Below are 24,591 nucleotides of genomic sequence, written 5' to 3'. Positions count from 1 at the left end.
CTATTTTATTCTTTCCTTTCCTCTAGACCCTTGCATATTTGTTATTCTCAAGACCTCACCCAAACCCAGACATCTTTTCTAACCAAAAGAAACCCCATGGCTACCTTCCTCCTTTTATCCCTTACTGCCAGTAATAATGGTGACTTCCGCGGTCGAGAGCTGTTATATACTGGAGTCATGTTCTGTGTTAAGTTATTGTTTCCTAAGGCAGAACTCCCCAAACTAGACAGAAAACTCGAGCAAGGCAAAGGCAGTGTCCTGTTTCCTCACAAGCATCATAGCTTCTAGCTTTACACCATAGGCAATATTTGTTAAACACATAAAATTTTAACTTCACATAACCTTCATAATAGCTCAACAGCATATTAATATTAACGAATTTCATCAACAGCAACATAATTAATTAGGGACCTCCTGTAACCCCAATCCTCATACCTGAATTCCACTGCCAGCTTCACCTCCAAATAGCTAGGTTTACCTGGCATGTTGCTCAAGTTACACAGCTCCTCGAAGTCTCAGCTATAGTGAGACTATTAGTCTATAAAATGAGACTATTAGTCCTTATTGATAGGTAGTTTATTGAAGGCATAGTGCTTTGGATAGTGCCAGGAACCCAGAAAACACTTAGTAAATAGCAGTCCTTATTATCTGTTTTAGTTTTCACTAATATCATTCAATTTTTAATCAACAAGGACCTACTGTATAGCATAGAGAATGATGCTCAATATTCTATAATAACCTAAATGGTGACAAAGTGGTACATATACACAATGGAATAGTACTCACCCATTAAAAAGAATGAAATAATGCCATTCTCAAGAATATGGATGGACCCACAGATTGTCATACTGAGTAAAGTAATTCAGAGAAAAAGAAATATCGTATAACATCACTTATATATGGAATCTAGAAAGAAACGATTAAAATGAACTTATTTATAAGACAAAAATAGACTCACAGACTTAAAGAATGAACTTTTGTAATAACCTAAATGGGAAAAAAATTTGAAAAAGAATAGATACATGTATATGTATAACTGAATCACTTTGCTATACACCTGAAACTAACACAACATTGTAAATCAACTATGATTCAATTCAATATAATTTTAAAAAAATCATTCAATTTTATTTGATTCCACAGGTTTGACAACATTTCCAACATCATTCTCCATACCTTTATAACAGTAGTATCACATGATAGCCACTTCTTAATTGGCTTGTTTTCTTTCTTTCCTCATTAAAATACATGCTCCATAAAGACAAGGATTTCACCTCTTTCATTAATCATTGTATCTCCATCCCTAGAAGAATGCATGGCACACAATGGATTCCCAGTAAAAATGAATATGCAAATGAATCAATATCATACCCACCATTTTATGGGTGTGAGACTGAGGCTGAAAGCTTTAACTTAGTAAGTCCTGTGGCTCTGAGGTGGACCCTCCATTCATCTGATCAGCAAGTCATATCTCTGCTGAATTTGCCCAGTAGTGGAACCAAACAGTCTGTCTGGTGACCAGTAGTTCTAAGTTTTAGAAAGTTATCCCTTATCCTGTGCTGACAGCTCTCTCACTCTGCAAAAGTACAGTGTCTCCAAGTTGAAAGGGACTTCAGGTAAAGATCCCAGTGCCGGAGCACCCAGCAGTTCCTGTTTGCCTGAAATGTCATGCTGGAGGCAGCATTTAATTCAGATGAGAAGTGACACCCACATCCTGATGCCTCAGCTGCCAGCAAAGGGCCAGTGACAAGTTCCATTACACAGAAGGGTGAGCCGGGTGTCCTAGAGAAACTCCAGCTCTTCCAATCCCGTCTCCCTAATTAGATTCTCTCTGCAGAGTTAGCCAGATCCCTTCCTCTGTGTCAGGTCCTAAATTCTACTTTAAAATTGTGCTGCTTCAGTGTTGTAAAGAAAGAGCTTGCAGAGGGGGACTGGAGGAACAGCAGTGACAGGAAGCACCCAGGGAAAGAACTTGGGAGAGGAAAAAGGAATACTGAAATGTACCCACTTCCATATTTAGCAGAAGATGTTTTGTTTTAAGACACTAATTTATGGGAAGTGTTCAACCTTACCAAATTTATAATTTTGAGATTTGGGAGAAAAATAATTCTCTCTATCACATCTTTTTTTTTTTTTTACCTCATGGCATAATGTTTTTTTTTAAAAAATTATTAGAGTATAGCTGCTTTACAATGTTGTGTTAAGTTTCTGCTGTACAGCAAAGTAAATCAGTTATACATATACATATATTCTCTCTTTTTTAGATTCCCCTCCCATTTAGGTCACTACAGAGCATTCAGCAGAGTTCCCTGTGCTATAAAGTAGGTTCTCTCTGGTTATCTATTTTATTATTATTATTTTTTTTTTTAGTTACCTATTTTATATAGCATGAATAGCGTATATATGTCAATCCCAATCTTCCAATTCATCTGCCCCGCCCCTATTGCCCCAGTAACCATAAGTTTATTCTCTACATCTGTGTCTCTATTCCTGCTTTGAAACAGTTCATCTGTACCATTATTCTAGATTCCATATATAAGCAATATTATATGATATTTGTGTTTCTCTTTCTGACTTACTTCACTCTGTATGACAATCTCTAGGTCCATCCATGTGTCTGCAAATGGGACTATTTTGTTCCTTTCTGTGGCTGAGTAATGTTCCATTGTATATATGTGACATATCTTCTTTATCCATTCTTCTGTTGATGGACATTTAGGTTACTTCCATCCTTGTCTATTGCAGTACATAGTGCTTCAATGACTTCAGACTATACTGCAAAGCTACAGTAAACAAGACAGTATGATACTAGCCCAAAAAACAGAAACATAGATCAACAGAGCAGGATAGAAAGCCCAGAGATAAAACCAAGTACTTGGGGTCACCTAATCTATGACAAAGGAGTCAAGAATATACAGTGAAGAAAAGACAGTCTCTTCAATAAGTGCTTCTGGGAAAACTGGATAACTACAAGTAAAAGAATGAAATTAGACTGAGTAATATTCCATTGTGTATATGTACCACAGCTTCCTTATCCATTTGTCTGCTGATGGACATCTAGGTTGCTTCCATGTCCTGGCTATTGTAAACAGTGCTGCGATGAACATTGGGGTACACGCGTCTCTTTCAATTCTGGTTTCCTCGGTGTATATGCCCAGCAGTGGGATTGCTGGGTCATATGGCAGTTCTATTCCCAGTTTTTTAAGGAATCTCCACACTGTTCTCCATAGTGGCTGTACTAGTTTGCATTCCCACCAACAGTGTAAGAGGGTTCCCTTTTCTCCACACCCTCTCCAGCATTTATTGCTTGTAGACTTTTGGATAGCAGCCATTCTGACTGGTGTGAAATGATACCTCATTGTGGTTTTGATTTGCATTTCTCTAATAATGAGTGATGTTGAGCATCTTTTCATGTGTTTGTTAGCCATCTGTATGTCTTCTTTGGAGAAATGTCTGTTTAGTTCTTTGGCCCATTTTTCTACCGAGATGGATGAAACTGGAGCCCATTATACAGAGTGAAGTAAGCCAGAAAGAAAAACAACAATACAGTATACTAATGCATATATATGGAATTTGAAAGATGGTAACGATAACCCTATATGCGAGACAGAATAAGAGACACAGATGCATGGAACAATTTTATGGACTCTGAGGGAGAAGGTGAGGGTGGGACGTTCTGGGAGAATAGCATTGAAACATGTATATTATCATATGTGAAACAGAACACCATTCCATGTTCGATGCATGTGACAAGGGCTCAGGGCCGGGGCAATGGGATGATCCAGAAGGATGGGATGGGGAGGGAGGTGGGTGGGGGGTCCAGGAAGGGGAACACATGTAAACCCATGGCTGATTCATGTCAATGTATGGCAAAAACTATTACAATATTGTAAAGTAATTAGCCCCCAACTAAAATAAATAAATTTATTAAAAAAAAAAAAAAAAGATAAACATACCAATCTCTTTCTTTTTTTAAAAAAGTTCTTTTAGTTATTTAGAAAAAAAAAAAAAAAAAGAATGAAATTAGAACACTCCTAACACCATACACAAAAATAAACTCAGAATGGATTAAAGACCTACATGTAAGGCCAGATACTATAAATCTTTTAGAGGAAAACAGGCAGAACACTTTTGACATAAATTGCAGCAAGACCTTTTTTGACTCACCTCCTAGAATAGTGAAAATAAAAACAAAGATAAATGGGACCTAGTTAAACTTAAAAGCTTTTACACAGCAAAGAAAAGCAAAAACAAAATGAAAACAAAACAAAACAAAAAAACCTCAGAAAGGGACAAGAGATTGATCTTCATCACTTCTTGGGTTCTGGAGGATGCTCAGATGTTTGACTTTAGAAAAGCTTTAAATGAAGCTGTTATTTTAATTCTAGTCATCTAGGCCTTTTTTCTCTTCTTGGTTCTGAGAACTGTGTGCCAGCAGTTGGAAAGGTGTGTTCCCAGGTATATGAGGCATGCATCAGAGAAAGAGCTACATATCTGCAGATAAGAAGGGATGGCAGCAAAGACCTTTGAGATAGTCACAAAGAAAAGTTGGACTTCGTATGGCCTCTTTCACAGATGTTACAACACTGACATCCAAATTGTATATTTGTGTGTTTACCTGCATGTGTTTACCTTAGAAAGCATCACTACGAACAAAGCTAGTGGAGGTGACGGAATTCCAGTTGAGCTATTTCAAGTCCTCAAAGGTGATGCTCTGAAAGTGCTGCACTTGATACGCCAGCAAATTTGGAAAACTCAGCAGTGGCCACAGGACTGGAAGAGGTCAGTTTTCGTTCCAATCCCAAAGAAAGGCAATGCCAAAGAATGCTCAAACTACCGCACAATTGCACTCATCTCACATGCTAGTAAAGTAATGCTCAAAATTCTCCAAGCCAGGCTTCAGCAATACGTGAACCGTGAACTTCCAGATGTTCAAGCTGGTTTTAGAAAAGACAGAGGAACCAGAGATCAAATTGCCAATATCCGCTGGATCATCGAAAAAGCAAGAGAGTTGCAGAAAAACATCTATTTCTGCTTTATTGACTATGCCAAAGCCTTTGACTGTGTGGATCACAATAAACTGTGGAAAATTCTGAAAGAGATGGGAATACCAGACCATCTGACCTGTCTCTTGAGAAACCTGTATGCAGGTCAGGAAGCAACAGTCAGAACTGGACATGGAACAACAGACTGGTTCCAAACAGGAAAAGGAGTACGTCAAGGCTGTATATTGTCACCCTGCTTATTTAACTTATATGCGGAGCACATCATGAGAAACGCTGGCCTGGAAGAAACACAAGCTGGAATCAAGATTGCTGGGAGAAATATCAATAACCTCAGATATGCAGATGACACCACCCTTATGGCAGAAAGTGAAGAAGAACTAAAGAGCCTCTTGATGAAAGTGAAAGAGGAGAGTGAAAAAGTTGGCTTAAAGCTCAACGTTCAGAAAACTAAGATCATGGCATCTGGTCCCATCACTTCATGGGAAATAGATGGGGAAACAGTGGAAACAGTGTCAGACTTTATTTTTTTGGGCTCCAAAATCACTGCTGATGGTGATTGCAGCCATGAAATTAAAAGACGCTTATTCCTTGGAAGGAAGTTTATGGCCAACCTAGATAGCATGTTTAAAAGCAGAGACATTACTTTGCCAACAAAAGTCCGTCTAGTCAAGGCTATGGTTTTTCCATTGGTCATGTGTGGATGTGAGAGTTGGACGGTGAAGAAAGCTGAGTGCCACAGAATTGATGCTTTTGAACTGTGGTGTTGGAGAAGACTCTTGAGAGTCCCTTGGACTGCAAGGAGATCCAATCAATCCATCCTAAAAGAGATCAATCCTGGGTGTTCATTTGAAGGTCTGATGTTGAAGCTGAAACTCCAATACTTTGGCCACCTCATGCGAAGGGTTGACTCATTGGAAAAGACCCTAATGCTGGGTAGGATTGGGGGCGGGAGGAGATGGGGACGACAGAGGATGAGATGGTTGGATGGCATAACTGACTCGATGGACATGGGTTTGGGTAGACTCCGGGAGTTGGTGATGGACAGAGAGGGCTGGCCTGCTGTAGTTCATGGGGTCGCAAAGAGTCGGACACGACTGAGCGACTGAACTGAACTGACCTGCATGTGGGCTGGAGCGACTACAAATCAAAAATAATTTAGGAAAAAAAATAAATCAACAGTTGTTATGAGTTCAGAGTAGAAATAATACTTCCATGCTGAACATTATGTTTTACATGAAGACAAATGCAATACACTCATGTCACTCTATTTTGCATCTAGAAGTCAAGACATATGATGTGGCAATGAGACATAATTTTTCAAATTGAGAAAAAAATCTCAGAAAACCTGGGCCATATATGAATGCCTTCTGTATGCAGGAATCCTCAGCAAACACAAAGAGCTCCTATGTTTCCTATCAGTCACTTCCAATGAGTGAAGGTTTTTTGGTTATTTTTTTCAGTCATGTGTAAGTTCTTTGGGGGGGGGGAGATTCAGACAGAAGTAGGGATGTGTAATAAATGACAGAAGTGATGCTGACGCAAGTAACCACAGGACATGGTCTAGTGATGAATGTGTTGTGAACCGTCACAGAGAAATTGGACTAGAACTTCCCAAGGGAAGAGTTATATGTTACTGTTAAGTGGTGACTGACGACTCATAATATAAACCTATAAAAATCATTTTAATGTAATTAAGGAATGAAAAAGGAAGGTGCCCTGAGGGAGGGATATGTGAGTTACGAGTGAAGGAGGCTTTTCCATGCGCTTAGGTGTGAGGGGATCTAGCATGGTGTTTGAAGGCCAAGGATAGTTGTGGGTATCAGAGGAACAGGGCATATAAAGAACAAGGCAGGCCTCCATGGAGAGAGTTTGAATTGCCAGGCTGAGGATTCAAGCGCAGATGTAGGAGATGCTGAAGGAGGCACTGAGGGCTTTTGATCAACAGAGTACAGGAAAAGCCTGTGTTGGGAAGGTCCCTGAATCACACTTATAGAGACCAGTTTCTGATTCCTCTGCCTGTTTCTGCCAGGTGAGGAAAAGACCTCCTTCTTGGAAGAGGTGACATTTGATCTGACTGTGGTGAGCAGAGAAGATAAACCTGAGATCAAGGAGAACAGAGACAAGTAAGGAAAGAAATACCTAGTCTGCATTCTCTTCAGTAAACTTTCAGTCAAGCCCGTGTTAATCCTCCAACATCCGAGTTATGGCTATAAACACACTAAAATGGAAATAACTGCTCACGAGACAAAAGCAGCCTCTGGGGTCTCCAGCCCTCAGCCCTCTCAAATGCTTTGGTTCCAGATCCAAGCAAGAATCTGTCACCCTTTCCCCAAAGTTCTTTGGTGGGAGATAAAAGAATGTTTTAAAATACCAATGACTCCTATGACAAAATTCAGATATAGGTTCAAATTAAAGCATCACTTGAATTCCATATATAGGAGGTGTGAATCTCTAGGGCCCTGTGCCGCTCCCTTCTGACAAGGACCGGTTCTATACTTCCGTTTTAGGAAAATGAAGCTCTCCAAACTTTAAGAAAGGTATAATAGTGTTCCTTAAGAACAATCCAAGGTCTTCCCTTTGCGGCTGTATCAGTATCAAATGTCAAGTTCATCTCCTGGTGCTTATGCATAGCAAGTCATTGGCGAGAAGATATCACACCTACTCACACCGTAATAATAGATGATCATTTTTTACTGATGCCGTGTCACCTCGGCATATTATCTTCCATTTTTATTCAAGGGCAAAAGTTAAGCATGCATTCATACTTGAAATTAAAATACTTTTTAATGTAAGAAACGTATTGTGTAAAGGAAATATATCTTCCTCATGGTCAACAGGGAGTGAAATCTATGTGGAAGGCGCAGAGCATGAGGAGAGAACGTATGTGTCGGAATCCTTTCTCCATTTCCTACCTTCTGGGCGGCGTTGGCCAAGTCCTGGTGGTGTTTCTGAGGCTCTGAAGCTTTACATAAGGACAGGCAGCATCAGTCTCCTGTGATTCACATCACTGTGGATCAGAGTAAGGAGAAAATTCATGAAAAGCTCTTTCATAGTCACCTAGTAGATTTTCAAGAAAGGTGGGATACATCTGATCCATTATACCCACTAACTAGACTCTTTAAACTGTGTATAAAACAGCAAAGGTAAAAATGCCTGTGATCACACAATTTATGTAACCCATGTGGATAAATTTTCAAATTAAAACATGTCATGGTCAAGTTTGGAAAATTCAAATAATGTAGAAAAATACAAGTAGTGAAACAATGTGTCCTTCTTCACATTCCACATCCTAGTGTTTAAAGTCACCATGACAACAGGCTCATGTGGTTCTTCCAAGACAATTTTTTGTGCATGCGCCAATGTACACTTGTTTATGAATATAGTGATAATTGTTCATATTTATGCAACAGATAATAGTGTACATCTTTGTTTATTGTACTTAACGATACATGTTAATGATTTTTTCCATAAAGCATACATACATACATACTTCCCGGGTGGCACTAGCAGTAAAGAACCTGCCTGCCAATGCAGGAGAGATAAGAGGCATGGGTTCAATCTCTGGGTCGGGAAGGTACCCCGAAGAAGGGCATAGCAACCCACTCCAGTATTCTCACCTAGAGAATCTCATGGACAGAGGAGCCTGGTAGGATACAGTCCATAGGGTTACATAGAGTTGGACACAACTGAAGCAACTTAGCTTACATATATATATATATATATATATATATATATATATATATATATATATATATATATATTCCTATAAAATAATTTATTGTAATATTTATTTAGATTTTAAAATACATTTTATTTGACCATTTCTTCTTTTCTGTTATTTGTTATATCATAAACAAAGCTGTGGTGAACATTCTAGTTTCAGTAACTTGGCCAACTCTTCCAGGAACAAATAAAGAGACTTGAATTTCTGAATCTAAGCACTAAGCTTTTTAATTGCCTCTGAAGAGAAATAATAATTCCTCATCTTTTCAGTATCAATATTATAAAATTCAAAGGTTTTTCCAGCTGAATAAATGAAAAAGTTTGTCTCACATTTACTTTTGTATTAACGTCTTTAATTAGGAGTATTTTTAGCATATTTTACTTTTTTAAAATTTATTTAGTTGACAAGCATTTAAGATACTTTCCCATTTATTAACTGTACTATATTTGTACAGTACTTTTATAGAGTCTTAGTAAAATAAATGTTGCAAAACTTATTCTCTATTTTCTCATTTATATTTTGATTTTGTGATGCTGTTAACATGCAGAGTTCAAAGATTTTATGTGGTTACTTCTGTTATTATTTTAATTTAAACCTATGAATTCTGGGTCTTACATAGAATACTTTGTCTACTTCAAGGTAATATATCAGTTCAGTTCAGTTCAGTCGCTCAGTTGTGTCCAACTCTTTGCGACCCCATGAAGTGCAGCACGCCAGGCCTCCCTGTCCATCACCAACTCCTGGAGTTTACTCAAATTCATGTCCATTGAGTCGGTGATGCCATCCAACCATCTCATTCTCTGTCATCCCCTTCTCCTCCCACCCTCAATCTTTCCCAGCATCAGGGTCTTTTCAAACGAGTCAGCTCTTAGCATCAGGTGGCCAAAGTATTGGAGTTTCAGCTTCAACATCAGTCCTTCCAATGAACACCCAGGATTGATCTCCTTTAGGATGGACTGGTTGGATCTCCTTGCAGTCCAAGGGACTCTCAAGAGTCTTCTCCAACACCACAGTTCAAAAGCATCAATTCTTCTGTGCTCAGGTTTCTTCAGAGTCCAATTCTCACATCCATACATGACTACTGGAAAAACCATAGCCTTGACTAGATGCACCTTTGTTGGCAAAGTAATGTCTCTCCTTTTTCATATGCTATCTAGGTTGGTCATAACTTTCCTTCCAAGGAGTAAGTGTCTTTTAATTTCATGGCTATAGTCACCATCTGCAGTGATTTTGGAGCCCAAAAAATAAAGTCAGCCACTGTTTCCCCATCTATTTGCCATATCAGTTCAGTTATCCTTAATTTTAGCATTTTTGTGGTCTATGTTTTAGGTTACAATGTGTCAAACTGAAAATAATTTTGGTAGAAAGTTAGAAAAACAACTTTAAAATATACTACTACAAACAATTAGAAAATTCAGGAGTACTTGTAAGTAATAAAATTTATAAATAATGACAAGCCTTCAGCAAGCACAATGGTTTTCTATTTATTTAATTATTAAGTGTGTGTTTAGCAGAATTACAATTTTTTCTTCATATAAATTATTTTTGTTAAATATATAAAAAAGCATTGTTTATATGTGTGCATGAGCGCTCAGTAGCTCATCATGTCTGACTCTTTGCAACCCCATGGACTGCAGCCTGACAGGCACCGCTGTCCATGGAATTTTCCAGGCAAGAATACTGGAGTGGGTTGTCATTTCTTCCTCCAGGGGATCTTCCTGGACCAGGGATCGAACCTGCATCTCCTGCATTGGCAGGCAGATTCTTTACCACTGTGCCATCTGGGAAGTCCCATTGTTTATATACGTGATTGCTAAGTGCATAATTTGTATTTATTTTATCTTTGCTACTTGTTTATTGCCCACATACTGTCTGAAAAAATGCTTTTTTAACATTTATGTAGACAATACTATGTTCTTTTATTTTACAACACATTCATATGGTGAATTGTATTTATTACTGTCTTCACCAATCAGAGTACAGTTGTAGATAATGGAAAGCAATGTCATGATTTTCAGCAAAAATATTCAAAACCAGGAGACCAGGTCTGAGTTAGTCTGCCTGGTCCTCTCAGAATAATTATGCAGAATGGACCCTCAAAAGCAGCTGCTGCCTTAGCCATTCCAGGAAGCAAGAGAAATTAAAAACCTCTGAGCCTGCAGCTGCCTTCAGAATCACATCATCTTAGCAGTGACCCTGTAATCAAAATGCTGCCTCCACTCCCGGTGACTTGAGAGAATCACCATTTAAGCTGAGATAGAGGTCAAAGGTGACTCTAGCATTAAAGAATCTGCCAGCGATGCAGGAGATGTGGGTTCGATCCCTGGGTCAGGAAGATCCCCTGGAGGTGGAATCGGCAACCCACTCACAGGAAATATCTAGTACGCAAACAGACAAGTGAAGCTCAGGAAAGGCAAAGGCTCTTTTCTTCTCAATAATAAAGACTATATCTTATCATTTTCATTTCCCAGGCTTTTAGAATTGCCATGGTAGGCACTCACTCACACTTGCTGTATGTGTGATGTAGTATTACTCATATCCTTAGAATTATCTTGGACCAATTCAGCATCTTTTATCTCCAAACAGCCATTCACAACTCATACTACTCCATATTTTACAATTCTTCTACAACACGATTGTACCTAAACATTTGATTTACCAGGCATGCTGTGAATTGGGTAGGGTTATTTTGTCTTAATTTGTGAGCTTTTTTCCAGGAAGTTCCATTTTAAAAGGTCAGAGTGATTCCCTGCAAGCAGTCAAGATGGGCAGAGTCATGAAATCAGATGGCTGGAGATGATTCCAAAGTGCTGGTTTCATCCATGCTCTTCCCTTCCTCTCAAATATCCTACATCCTAGTCTCTGTCTTTCCGGTCTCAGCTCAGAGCCCCTGCCTGTGCACAATCTCTCCTGATCTCTGACACCCAAGGAACAGAATTTATAGCTTCTGAAGCTCCACAATGTCAGCTGTGTGCCTCTTCTGTCCTGTTGTTGACTCAACCATGACTATTTATAAGTTTGCATATGTCTCTGATAGTTAATGGTGCTAATGGTAAAGAACTAGCTCAGGTGGCAGTAGTGGTAAAGTACCCACCTGCCAAATGCAGGAGATGTTAAGAGACCTGGGTTTGATCCCTGGGTCCAGAAGATCCCCTGGAGGAGGGCATGGCAACCCTCTCCAGTGCTCTTGCCCGGAGAATCTGATGGACAGAGGAGCTTGGCAGGCTCCATGGGGTTGCCAAGTGTCAGCAATGACCGAAGCAACTTAGCACGCATGCACTGATAGTTAATAAATCCCTCATAAGCAATATGTGTCCCTCCACAAAAATTCTGACTTCACATCTTGCATACAAAAGACAATAAATGATGAAATTCAGACAATAAGTGATGAAATTAACAGAATGGAACTTTTCCACAACAGACTCTTACAGGTATGGCAACCTCTATCCACCAATTTTATTTCACTAAAATTTGATAATAAATATAAAAGCATCCTCCCAAGAGCTATAATTTTCAGTTAAAGAAGATTGTACTACACAAATTTTAATCATTAGTAACCTTTCTAGTTTGCAACATTAACTGGATTATTGATGGTGACTGCAACTGAAATGGCATCAAATTCTGTACCTTTAGTTATATCACACTTGCTATTTCCAGTGTGAATGCAAACCTAAGTGTCAGAAACACATTTTTCAGAGAGTTCAATGATTTCTCTCCCCAGTAACACATCACAGGTTTGGAAATCTGGATGGTATTATGTTCCTCTTTCCCAGAAGTGTGTTTTGAACTTGTTTCACAGAATCTGATAGAATGTCAAAATGGTCAAGGGATTAACACCTGTTTAGCAGTTATGACCCAATCTATTTCACCGCTTTCACTTTTTTTTTTTTTTTTTAGTAGACCAAAAGATTTTTTTTTGAGATGGTGAGAAAAATATTGCTCTTTTCAGAGCTTCTTCCTGACCTACACTGCAGCAAAATGTCTGAACCATTTGAGGATGATTTTTGTAAGCCTAACAGAAAATGCCTGCTGGCTGACTTTCATAGCATCGTACAAAACACTCTCCTTCTTTTTAATTTTTCAGTCAGTGTAAACTATTGCAAATAATTTACAATAAGAAAGATTAATGTACTTATAGTTAAAAGTTTGGGGTTTTTTTCCTCATTTCTCTGATTAAATTTGCTCTTTGGAACTTGATAAAGGTCTAGGAGACTAAAACTCTTTTACAAACAAGGTTGGGGTGAGGGACTGTTTGTCCCTGAGAAGATCCTGCAAGGTCCTGCTCAATTTCATTTTCAGCCAGTGAGATGTTACTGATCTAATGGATATGATTAAAACAAGCTGGCACCTGGGGAGAGGACCCATCTCCATGTCCTGCAAACTGGCAGCCCCCTGAGGGCATGGGTTGGGCAGCCTTGTCTTATTGTTTCCGTATTTCCAAGGCAGACTGGCAAGGATCATATCAGGACGATTTCATAAGCCAACCCAAGAAGAGCTGGATTTCAGGAGTGCCAGAATCAATGTGTGAGTGCTAAGTCATTCAGTTGTGTCTCACTCTTTGTGAGCCCATGAACTGTAGCCTGCCAGGCTCCTTTGTCCATGGAATATTCCAGGCAAGAATACTGGAGTGGGTGGCCATTTCCTCCTCTAGGGTATTTTCCCGACCCAGGAATCTTACGTGAATCTCTTCTGTCTCCTTCATTGGCAGGCCTCTTAAACAAATGTGTCATAATCAGATTTATATTTAGAAGCCTTATTATGTTTCAAGGGCTTCCCTGTTGGCTCAAATGGTAAAGAATCTGCCTGCAACGTGGGAGACCTGGGTTCGATCCCTGAGTTGGGAAGATCCTCTGGAGAAGGAAATGGCAACCCACTCCAGTATTCTTGCCTGGAGAATCCCCATGGACAGAGAAGCCTGGCGGGCTACAGTCCATGGGGTGGCAAAGAGTCAGACACAACTGAGTGACTAAGCACAGCATATTATGTTACTACTGTTCGGGTAAATTAAGGATGTTGTAGTGACAAAAGTAGATATAAAAACACTATTTAAAATATATTTTCAGTAAATAAAAAAGAATTGTCAAATTTCTAAACTGAGGCAATAGTGGTCAGAATGAGGAGGTGGGAGACAAGACTTGATACTGGTTGGTTCGGGTGGATGGGAATGAGAGTACCAGAGGCTCCTTGAGGTGACCATGTAAATGAAATTGCTGGACAAGTAGAGAGAAGGGATGTCTGGTTTCCTGTGGAATTAACAGTTCAGAAGAACCTGGGACTGACCCTAATTCCCCAACTAGGCACAAACAATGGTCGTGCCATACAAACAATAAGAAGACACAGTCACGGTTAGACCATCTCTACAACAGAGTGGAGTCAAGGTTACTATACAACCACAAAGATAGCTAAACACCTCCCTGTTCCAACTAAACTGAAACACAGAGCGGTAAAGTAACTTGCCCAAGATGGCACAGCTAACAAGGGGTAATGCCGACATCCACTCATGGGCAGTTCGACTACAGATGCTTTCCTGCCTAGCCACCACTCCGAGGCACCTGTCACATCAGTGAGAGCCATGATACAGAGATCATGGACAGGTTTTCAGAATGCACGGGAGGGACACCTAAGCTGGCCTGTCAGTGATGCACGTAAAAGGCAGATAGTCAAGAAAGCAGTGAGGTGCTCGCCTATTATTCCTCTACAAATTAGAGAGGCCATGATGTCTTATAACACTAAAAAATCTTCCCTGTAATGAAGAACTTCCCTTGCTTGACTTTTCTTGTTTAAATGACAGGTCAAAACCTTTCCATTCTCGCTAATGGTTGCAGATTCAATCGATCCAAGGACTTCTGGATAATGATGAGATGCCAGACTCAGTCCACCCGAGGCACTGCCTGGAGGTTTTAGCTGCCAGGCCATCCTTTAATAACTGGGACAGCAGGGGCATTTCAGTTATTTTTAACCTGCCGTCTTGACTCATTTTAAACCTTTTTAATCAGGAGAAGTTTCCCTAAGTGTTACAGTGTTCCAAAAATGCAAGCAGGAAGGCAGGAGTGGGGGTATGCTGGGGCATGGGTGGACAGGCTTGTTTCTAGCAGAGAAGGGAACTCTGACCCACATGAGGGCAAGAAATAATGAGAACTTGCAGATTTCAAAAAGGAAAAAGTTAAGTGCCAGCCAAGAGCTGTTTAACTTTCCCATGATTTCTGCAGGTTTAATGAGAGGCCAAAAAGAGAAAGACATTGCAAATGTCTGCAAGTGGATGTCAAGAGCAAGTGTGGGCTTGTATCACTGAGTCATTCCAGATTGATTCTCTTACATCCACCACTTCTCATCGATGGGAAGATATGAGGTAGGTACTCCTAGCTTTCAGAGTTTTGCCTCCACTCAGTCTGAATAACAGGCAACACTCTTCCCGACACAGAATACAGGGGATGGTCTTTGTGACCTAGAGGGATATATCTGGAAAGGAGAACATGTAAAACAATAACAGGCAAAGACCTCCTTCTGTGGTTCATTCATTTGTTCACTCACTAATTCATTCAAATATGTATTGAATGTCTGCATTGTGCAGATCACTGGAACATAGATCAACGAATCACCAACCCTGTCTTCAGGAAGCTCCCAACCAGATGGGGAAGAACAATGTGTAAACAGATAATCACAAGACAGGGTGGGAGATCAAAAACTCAAGGGTTAGGACAGGACAGAGAAGGGGTGATGAAACCAGCCTCGGCAAGTTAGGGTCCCTTCCCACAGGGAAGGAGCCTTAATTCATGGTTCAAACCGGGGAGAGCTCACTGAAGAAAGAAACTATTCTGGAAAGAGAAAGTAGCTTGCAGAAAGGCACTTTCAGGGAACTTCCAGGAACTTAGTAAAAATGCAGGGCTCGATTTTGTTTCCTGCCAAGATTTATACCAGTGAAAAGGTGATCTAAAGGAATCGCCTCCATATCACTCACTGCCCTTTTCAGGAACTCCTTATACCGGATGCGCTGCTGCTTCCTATGGAAATTATTATTTATTTGGTTTCCCTAAAGCAAGAATTTCTCAGGGATGTCTTTTAGGGTTTTCTACAACATCATGTGTGTATATGTGTATAAGTAAAATACCAACATGAAGAAAGACGACAAGAGAAAGAAAAAGAGATGCAGAGAGGCTAACATTTATTGGGTATCTAACGCTAAGAGTCGGACACGGCTGAGCGATTTCACTTTCACTTTTCACTTTCATGCATTGGAGAAGGAAATGGCAACCCACTCCAGTACTCTTGCCTGGAGAATCCCAGGGACGGGGGAGCCTGGTGGGCTGCCGTCTATGGGGTTGCACAGAGTCGGACACGACTAAAGTGACTTAGCATTAGCAATGTGAACTGTATGCAGAAATCTGTATGCAGGTCAAGAAGCAACAGTTAGAACTTGACATGAAACAACAGACTGGTTCCAAATCAGGAAAGAAGTATGTCAAAGCTGTCTATTGTCACCCTCCTTATTTGACTTACATGTAGAGTACATCATGAGAAATGCTGGACTGGATTAACCACAGGCTGGAATCAAGATTGCCAGGAGAAATATCAATAACCTGAGATATGCAGATGACACCACACTTATGGCAGAAAGAAAAGAAGAACTAAACAGCCTCTTGATGAATGTGAAACAGGAGAGTGAAAAAGTTGGCTTAAAACTCAACATTCAGAAAACTAAGATCATGGCTTCTGGTCCCATCACTTCACGGCAAATAGATGGGGAAACAATGGAAACAGTGACAGACTTTATCTTTTTGGGCTCCAAAATTACTGCAGATGGTGACTGTAGCTGTGAAATTAAAAGATGCTTGCTCCTTAGAAGAAAAGCTATGATCAACCTAGACAGCATATTAAAAAGCAGAGATATTACTTTACCAACAAATGTCAGTCTAGTCAAAGCTATGGTTTTTCCAGTAGTCATGTATGGATGTGAGAGTTGGACTATAAAGAAAGCTAAGCACTGAAGAATTGATGCTTTTGAACTGTGTTGTTGGAGAAGACTCTTGAGAGTCCCTTGGACTGCAAGGAGATCCAACCAGTCTATCCTAAAGGAAATCGGTCCTGAATATATATTGGAAGGACCCTGATGCTGGAAAAGAGGGAAGATGGGAGGTGAAGGGGATGACAGAGGATGAGACGGTTGGATGGCATCACTGATGGCAATGGACATGAGTCTGAGTAGGCTCCAGGAATTGGTGATGGACAGGGAAGCCTGGCGTGCTGCAGTCCATGGGGTCATGGTGAGTCAGACACAACTGAGCAACTGAACTGAACTGAATTGGATGTGAACTGTGATCCTAAAAGTTTAAAAAATTATAAATACTTGTAACTTTATAAACACATTAATTAGTGTACCACAAAGTTAGCTCATATAAAACCAATCTGACTTAATATAACAGACATAACAATAGAAACATGTTTAAAGTATAAAGATTATTCACAGGAATGACAGAGAGTAAGAAGGGAAGGTATTTAAGCTGGATTTTACCAGAAGGAATACAGAAATGAAATGTGGAGAGATATGGGGATATGCCTGGACAAAGAAATTAGTTAGCCCAATGAGGTTCATTAAATGCAGAGTAAGACAGGAACAATTACAGTTGGAGGCAATAGCCAGATTGTAAAAATGTTTACATATCATGAAAAGCCATGTAGCCTTTACTATAACTTTGATAGCTATATTGATGGGCTAGGAATCGAATCAAATATGCAACTGGGAAGAATGCAGTCTTGAACAGGTGAAAAATAAGTGGGGAAGGAGTGTGAGATGAGAGGAGAGGACACCAACTCAAAGGCCATTTCAGCAGTTCAGGTAAGATTTGGTGAAGGTCTGGTGTAAAATAATGGCAGGAAAAGATGAGCAGATCATAGATTTAGAAGATATTGAGTGGATAGAATTGAAAAAGTCTTACTGACCAGTTGGGTGGGAGAGACAGAAAACAGAGAAAGGGACGTCCCTGGTGGTCCAGTGGCTTAAACGCCAAGCTCCCAATTCAGGGGGCCCTGTTTGATCCTTGGCCAGGGAACTAGATCCCACTTGCCGCAACTAAGACCTGGCACAGCCAAATACATTTTAAAACAAATATTAAAAAAAGAAAATAGAGACAAAGTGAAACTATTTTATAATCACCTCTCACCCTCTCTCCCCCTCTTTTTTTTTTAAACAAGAACAGTGAGATGGAGAGAAGTTAATTGTTTTGCTTGATGTCATATAATTATTAATACTAAGTGGACAACTTGGGATTCAAACTAGGTCTCACTGACCAAAATCATGCTCTCTCCCAGGCGTTCAGTGAGATTGCTGCTCTAGAGTTAGTGAGTAGGAACAGAGTGAAGGAAAAAACCATAAACATCCAAGCTCATCAGACCATTTGAAGAATACAGGGCAGATAAAAATCACAAAAAGTCAAATGGGATGGGAAGAGGTGCCCAGAGCTGGCCCATTAGTTTTATCATCCATGTTTACAGTTTGGTTTTCTTGGAATTACCCACCAGTGGCTTCAAAAATCTTTTCCGGTTTGATCCTCTTCATTCTTTGACGCTCATCACAGTGACATGGAAAATGAAATTAGAAGTAACTCACACTAATTATAACTGCTTTGGCTATACTGAATAATGAGAGTGGTATCATCTTTTTCCTGCCATGAGAACCATCTGTCCTCTCCTGTCCTCTCTCCCCTTTCCATGTCCAGGAACGTTTAACCCACCAGAGAAGCGTTCCTGCTCAGCAAAATGTCATTTGAGAATTCTTTCTATCAAAATAAGAAAATGAAATAAGAGGTGAGTGTAAGTTATAAATGAAGACCCTTTAAAGCTCACACGTATTTCTAGGCAACAAAATGAAGTCATTAATCCATGAGGACTTCATCCATTTACCTCTCTGCTCTCTTCTCATTTCATAAACACAAATTTTCTGTTACATTCCCAATACATTTGTTGGAAGAGGGGGATGAGAGATGAATTAAATGAACACCCACTCGATAATTCCTGACCTTTCCTTTAGCATGACAGTTTTACCAGTCAAGCAGAGAGATAATATGATGAGGATAAAAAGCTAATATTCTCTCCTGGTGAAAAAGAATCAATGACACTTTCACCCACAGCTTTATTGAAAAGTGGATGATAGTGGCTCAAGCACACCTACCAGAGTGAGCTGCTTGAAGCTACATTTAGCAAACTTCTTAGAAGATGAAATAGAACTGAAATTGTAGGGAGGCCCTCAAAAGAAGTGCAGGGGTATTTCTCAAAATCAATGCAACAAACCCATTCCCCTCAAGCCTATGGAGGAGCAATGAAGTGCTGTTTATGGAAAGGAAGAATGAAAGTTGTAAACTGCTTGAGCTCACTGCATTCACAGTGAACATTCTTGTTTCGTGATCCTAACAGTTTTAGCCCTTGGGGAAACTTCAGTCAACTTCTGGACTATGGCTATTAGACTGGGGAGAAGAGAGAAATGCAGTCACCTATAGGACTCATCGGGGCTTCCTTCATAGCTCAGTCAGTAAACAATCTGCCTGCACTTCAGAAGACCCAGGTTCGATTCCTGGGTCAGGAAGATCCCCTGGAGAAGGAAATGGCAATCCACTCCAGTATTCTTGCCTGGAAAATCCCATGGACAGAGGAGCCTGGCGGGCTACAGTCCATGGGGCTGCAAGAGTCGGACACGACTTAGCGACTAAACCACCACCACCACCACCATAGGATTCACTGGAAAAGACCGTGATGCTGGGAAAGACAGAAGGCAGGAGGAGAAGGGGACGACAGAGGATAAGATGGTTGGATGGCGTCACCAACTTGATGGACATGAGTTTGAGTAAGCTCCAGGAGTTGGTGATGGACAAGGAAGCCTGGTGTGCGGCGGTCCATGGGGTCACAGAGAGTGGGACACGACTGAGTGACTGAACTGAACTAATAAGACTTACATCATTGATGAAAACTAAAGTTTAAAAATTTATGTATATTACAAGAGGATATTTCTGCCTCCAGGGAAAAGAGTCAAGAACATACTTTCTTTCTTCCTTCAAGATGCCTAATTAATTCACCTCCAGGAGTATTCATCTCATCGGTCAGAATGCAAAACACTGGTTGGGCTACATTCTTGAGTTATAAATAAAACTATTTTGTAACTTTTTTCTTACTGCTGAAAAACGTGTAGGATCTGCAAAGTGTCTGAATTTAGGGAGGGGAATGGTTAAACAGGGGCTTCCCAGGTGGTGCTAGTGGTAAAGAGTCCACCTGCCAATGCAGGAGACACAGGAGACGTGGGTTTGATCGCAGGTCAGGACGATCCCCTGGAGGAGAGAATGGCAACCCACTCCAGTATTCTTTCCTGGAGAATCCCATGGACAGAGGAGCCTGGCAGGCTACAGCCCATAGGGCTTCAAAGAGATGACATGACTGAAGCAACTTGTTTAAATAGCACACATGGTTAAACAGAGCTTCCACATGTGTTCTTCTATATTGCTGGAGATTTGTACCGGAGTTTGGGTCTAAAGACTTGGTAACATTAAACATTTAGACTAATTTCCTTGTTTTCTTATGAATGTTCAGAAACTATATTGGCTGCGTCATAGGGTCTCACCTTAATTATTTCCAATAGGTTCTCATTTGTTGATAAACTGTAAACCTAGGCGGTCCTATCTCTCTTCCTAAGTTTCTCTCCCCTTCTTATTAGATTTCTGTATCATAAGGGGGGTCTCTGGCCACCCCAACTTCCTGAGAATAGGAAGAACCCAAAAGTCTGATCTTCAATTAAAGCTATGCAGAAAAGAAGGATCAAAGCAATCCTCGGAGTTTCTAACACCTCTAGACACAAGGGATCTGCACCTGTCATGTTCTGGTCAGGACCAGCTACATAATTTTCAGGGCCCAGTGCAGAGCGAAAACACAAAGCTCCTTGGTTCAAAAATGATTCAGAATCTCTAGATAGTGACAGCAGAGCCTTACACCCAGCATTCATGGGTCACAGCCCACGAAGCATGGATCAGCTTCACCTGCAGCCTTGACCTTCACCAACAAGTCTCCTCTACCGCTTGTAGGCCAAAGGGATGGAAGGATTTTGGACTCATCGTGGACTCTGAAGACAGCCCCTAACATTCCACTGTTCTGTATTCTTGTTCCCATGATCAGCCAGAATTGAGGCTGTTTGGGGGAGGGGAAGATATTAGTAGGTTATCACAAAAAGTAAGTATATTTTATTAAATTGTTCTTACATTCTTCCCCTGCTCCTGTGCATCTACTTGGGACCAATGACACACACAGCTCACATCTTCATAAGTTCATGAATATAACTCTGACGCTGATTCCAAAAACTTGAGGTATCAATAGGCTCATGTCTCCTACTATATTTGGTGCATGGTCATATTCCATACTAGGTTAAAAAAAAAATCACCTCTTATTCCATTTTCTGTTGCAAATTTGATTTATGTCATTAAGTCATGTTCTTTATATTATTAATTGCTAAATATTGGGCTTCCCAGAAAGTTCATTTGGGGGTTTTCCATACCATTTTACATAAAATGAACATTTGACCAATCCAATATAATATCCTTAGAATATGATGGATTTTCCATGACCTCACAACATATAACGCAGTAAGGGCCATCTGTTATCAATTCAATCCATTGTCCTGATAGAGAAAATAATATACTCTATGAACAGACTACATAACTCATCCAAGCCAGTGCTGAATCCACCTGTGTCATGACCTGGATCACAGGCCCCATCTTCAGAATGTACCACTAGAGCCGCCTTTGTCTGAATCTGATGCTGCTCCTTTAACCTTACCCCAAAATGGGCTACTCTATTTCTGTCTTTTCCATCTTCCACATGCTTCCAATGACCCGGTGAGTTTTCATAACACCAATTCTTTGTTCACCCCTCTGTATCCTAAATTGAGACCCAGAACAAATGAGATAACTACAGGACCTAACAATCTAAATACATATAAACCAGAGAGCAAGTAATACACATGAACATCTTTAAAGACCTCACCCCACATCAAGCAAAATACTTACTGGAGAGATTTTGGATACATTCTCTTTTAAGATAACAAAACAAGAGCAACCTTTCACACTGCTGTTGCTTAACATAATATATCTCATATTATGACATCTCATATAGTCAATATTGACGATAATATTTGTAGTCAATGCTATATATCTGAAAACATGGCAGAAATGTCAAATTTGGAAAGGGGTAAAATTCTCATTATTAGCTGATGATATGATCTCCTACATAAAAAAAAAAACTAAATAGAATAAACAGTATCAAAACTAATAGAAGAATTCATTACTATTGCAGATCTAATCAACATACAATAAACAATTCTCTATTCCAACAAAATCCAAAAAAACGGATGGAAAGTATGATATTATTTAACAAAAAAACTGTAACCATCAAGAAGTATTATAATAACATCTGAAAAGATACAGAATCTCATTAAAAACCATGAAAATTTACATAGAAGTACAAACAAGAGAGAGAATCAAGAAAAATTTCTGCAAAGATAGCAAAGCTGGATGTCTTGACTGAGTTAGTGGTTACACAGATTTATTCATTTTTCAAACTTTTTGAATGCACATTTGAAATCCGTACTTTATATTGTTAGCAAATTATACCTCGATAAAAAATGAGAAAAAAGATACAATATTAAACCTTTGAGTTTATGAAAGACGACAAAGATAGATAATATTCAGACCTGGTAAAGGTGTGAACAAGAACTCCTGTGTCCTACTGGCAGTAATGTGAACTCACATAGCTATTCTGACAACAATTCTGGGAAAATCCAATGACTTTATGTGTGCATATGTGCTAACCTGGATATCTCTCACCTGGATATGTAGTTAAATAAATACTCTCAGAGATCTATAAGAATGCCTTTAGATGGATGTTTAATATAATAGTGTTAATTTTTCATAGCACAACACTGGAAGCCCCTGAGTTTTAATCAGTTAAGGAATGAAAAAATAAAACATCGTGAATTTATGTCACAGAAAACCAGCAGTTAGAAACATGACTAGAAAAACAGTAAGATGAATATATGTTAAATATAGTTGAAGTTTTTATAAATAAGCAGAGGTGATTTATAGCATAATACCAAAACAAACTTTTGAAACAAACACAAACTAATATTCTTCTTACTCAAGACATGCATGCATATTTACTTACAAACACATGTCAGACACATCAGAGTTGATGCTCATAGTTAGACTAGGGATCAAGAATGAAGGCAGGAGTAAAGTAAATAAAAACAGAAAGGAAACTTGACTAGGCAAATAATAATAATGGAACTAAGGAGAATGAGAAACACCCTTTTGTACCTGAGTTCCCAAAACAGAGAAATGTAACATGACGGAACGGGGCCAATGCATATTGTGGGCCGAATCTGTCCTAGACTTCAAGTCCATGATCTTTCCATTTTAACAGGCCAATTGGCTAAAGTATTTTACAATGTGCCATTGTTCCTAAAACTGTCACCTGTTTGGCTTAGGGAATTAGTATCCCATTTATCTACAATGTCTCTGTGTGGCTATATTTTATACGACAGAACCAACAGAGCTAGGATGCTGTAATAGGGGGAAAAAATCACTGAGCTAGGAGTAGGAAACCCTCTCTAACAAACTGCCTTTTGAATAAGTCTTTTAACATCTGGAAAGATGTTGTTTTTAAAGAGATGCTCTTCCAGACTTTCTCTTCTAAAATATCTTTATATCCAGAAATAAAAACCTGGGAAAATCCAGCAAAACCATTCTTAACGTTCACACGCATATACTAGCACATGAACCCCCAGTTTTACCAAAAGTCAAGACACTATTTAGAATATGAAAGAAATAAGTGAAACTGAAGTTGCTCAGTCTTGTCTGACTCTTTGTGATCCCATGGACTGTATCTGCCAGGCTCCTCCATCCATGGGATTTTCCAGGCAAGACTACTGGAGTGGGTTGCCATTTCCTTCTCCAGGGGATTTTCCCAATCCAGGGGAAATTCTGCATTGCAGAATTCCCTGCATTGTAGGGAAGACTCTGCAATTGCATTGCAGGCAGACTCTTTACCATCTGAGCCACAAGGGAAGCTATTTAGGATATGAAAATATACAAAATTTCATCCTAAGAAGTTAAGAAATCCAGCGTAAGAGAATGACAGAAAGGGATTTTTTAAATATAAGTCAAATTAATCTTGAATCCTTGTCACAGTGTCTCTTATCAAATAAAGTAATTTCAAGATCACAGAAAGATTTGTTGCTATTAATTTCTCTAGCCAAACATGCATTGATTTATTCTTTTAAGAACAAAAACCTACTAAGGGCCAGGCACAGTTGAGAATTCAACATTGCAGAGACTCTGCCCTCATGGATTTTACAGTCTAATGTGAGAGAATAACTAATCCAATTATTACACAAGTAACAAACATAGTTAATTCACTGTGATGTGTGCTATGGATGAGGTTTTGTAAGAGTACAAAAGATCAGGTTCTTACCTATTTGGAGTGACAGCAGAGAAAATTTCCCTTACGAGAGAGGCATTTAAGTTGAGGCCAACAGGGGGAGTATAAGTTGGCTGATTGAAAGGATTGCATAGTAAAGGAAGAAATGTTCCAGAGAGAAATATCAGACAGAAAGGAAAAGGTCATGCAGTTAAGAATATTAGAAAACATTGTAGAGAAAATGGGAAACAATTAAAGGACTGTTAAGAAGGGAGTTGATATGATTAGATTTGCATAGTTCAAACATTTCTCTGGTTGTTGTGTGGAGAGTAAATGCTATCTACAGAGTGTTAAGTAGAAGAAAAGAATTAGTGTGAAGAGATAGTTACCGAAGTCCAATTTAGATACAATAGGATA

Source organism: Giraffa tippelskirchi, chromosome 9 (genome assembly GCF_054371585.1).
Source record: "Giraffa tippelskirchi isolate mGirTip1 chromosome 9, T2T-mGirTip1v1.2.pri, whole genome shotgun sequence".
Taxonomy (NCBI): domain Eukaryota; kingdom Metazoa; phylum Chordata; class Mammalia; order Artiodactyla; family Giraffidae; genus Giraffa; species Giraffa tippelskirchi.
This window is presented reverse-complemented; position numbering follows the sequence as displayed.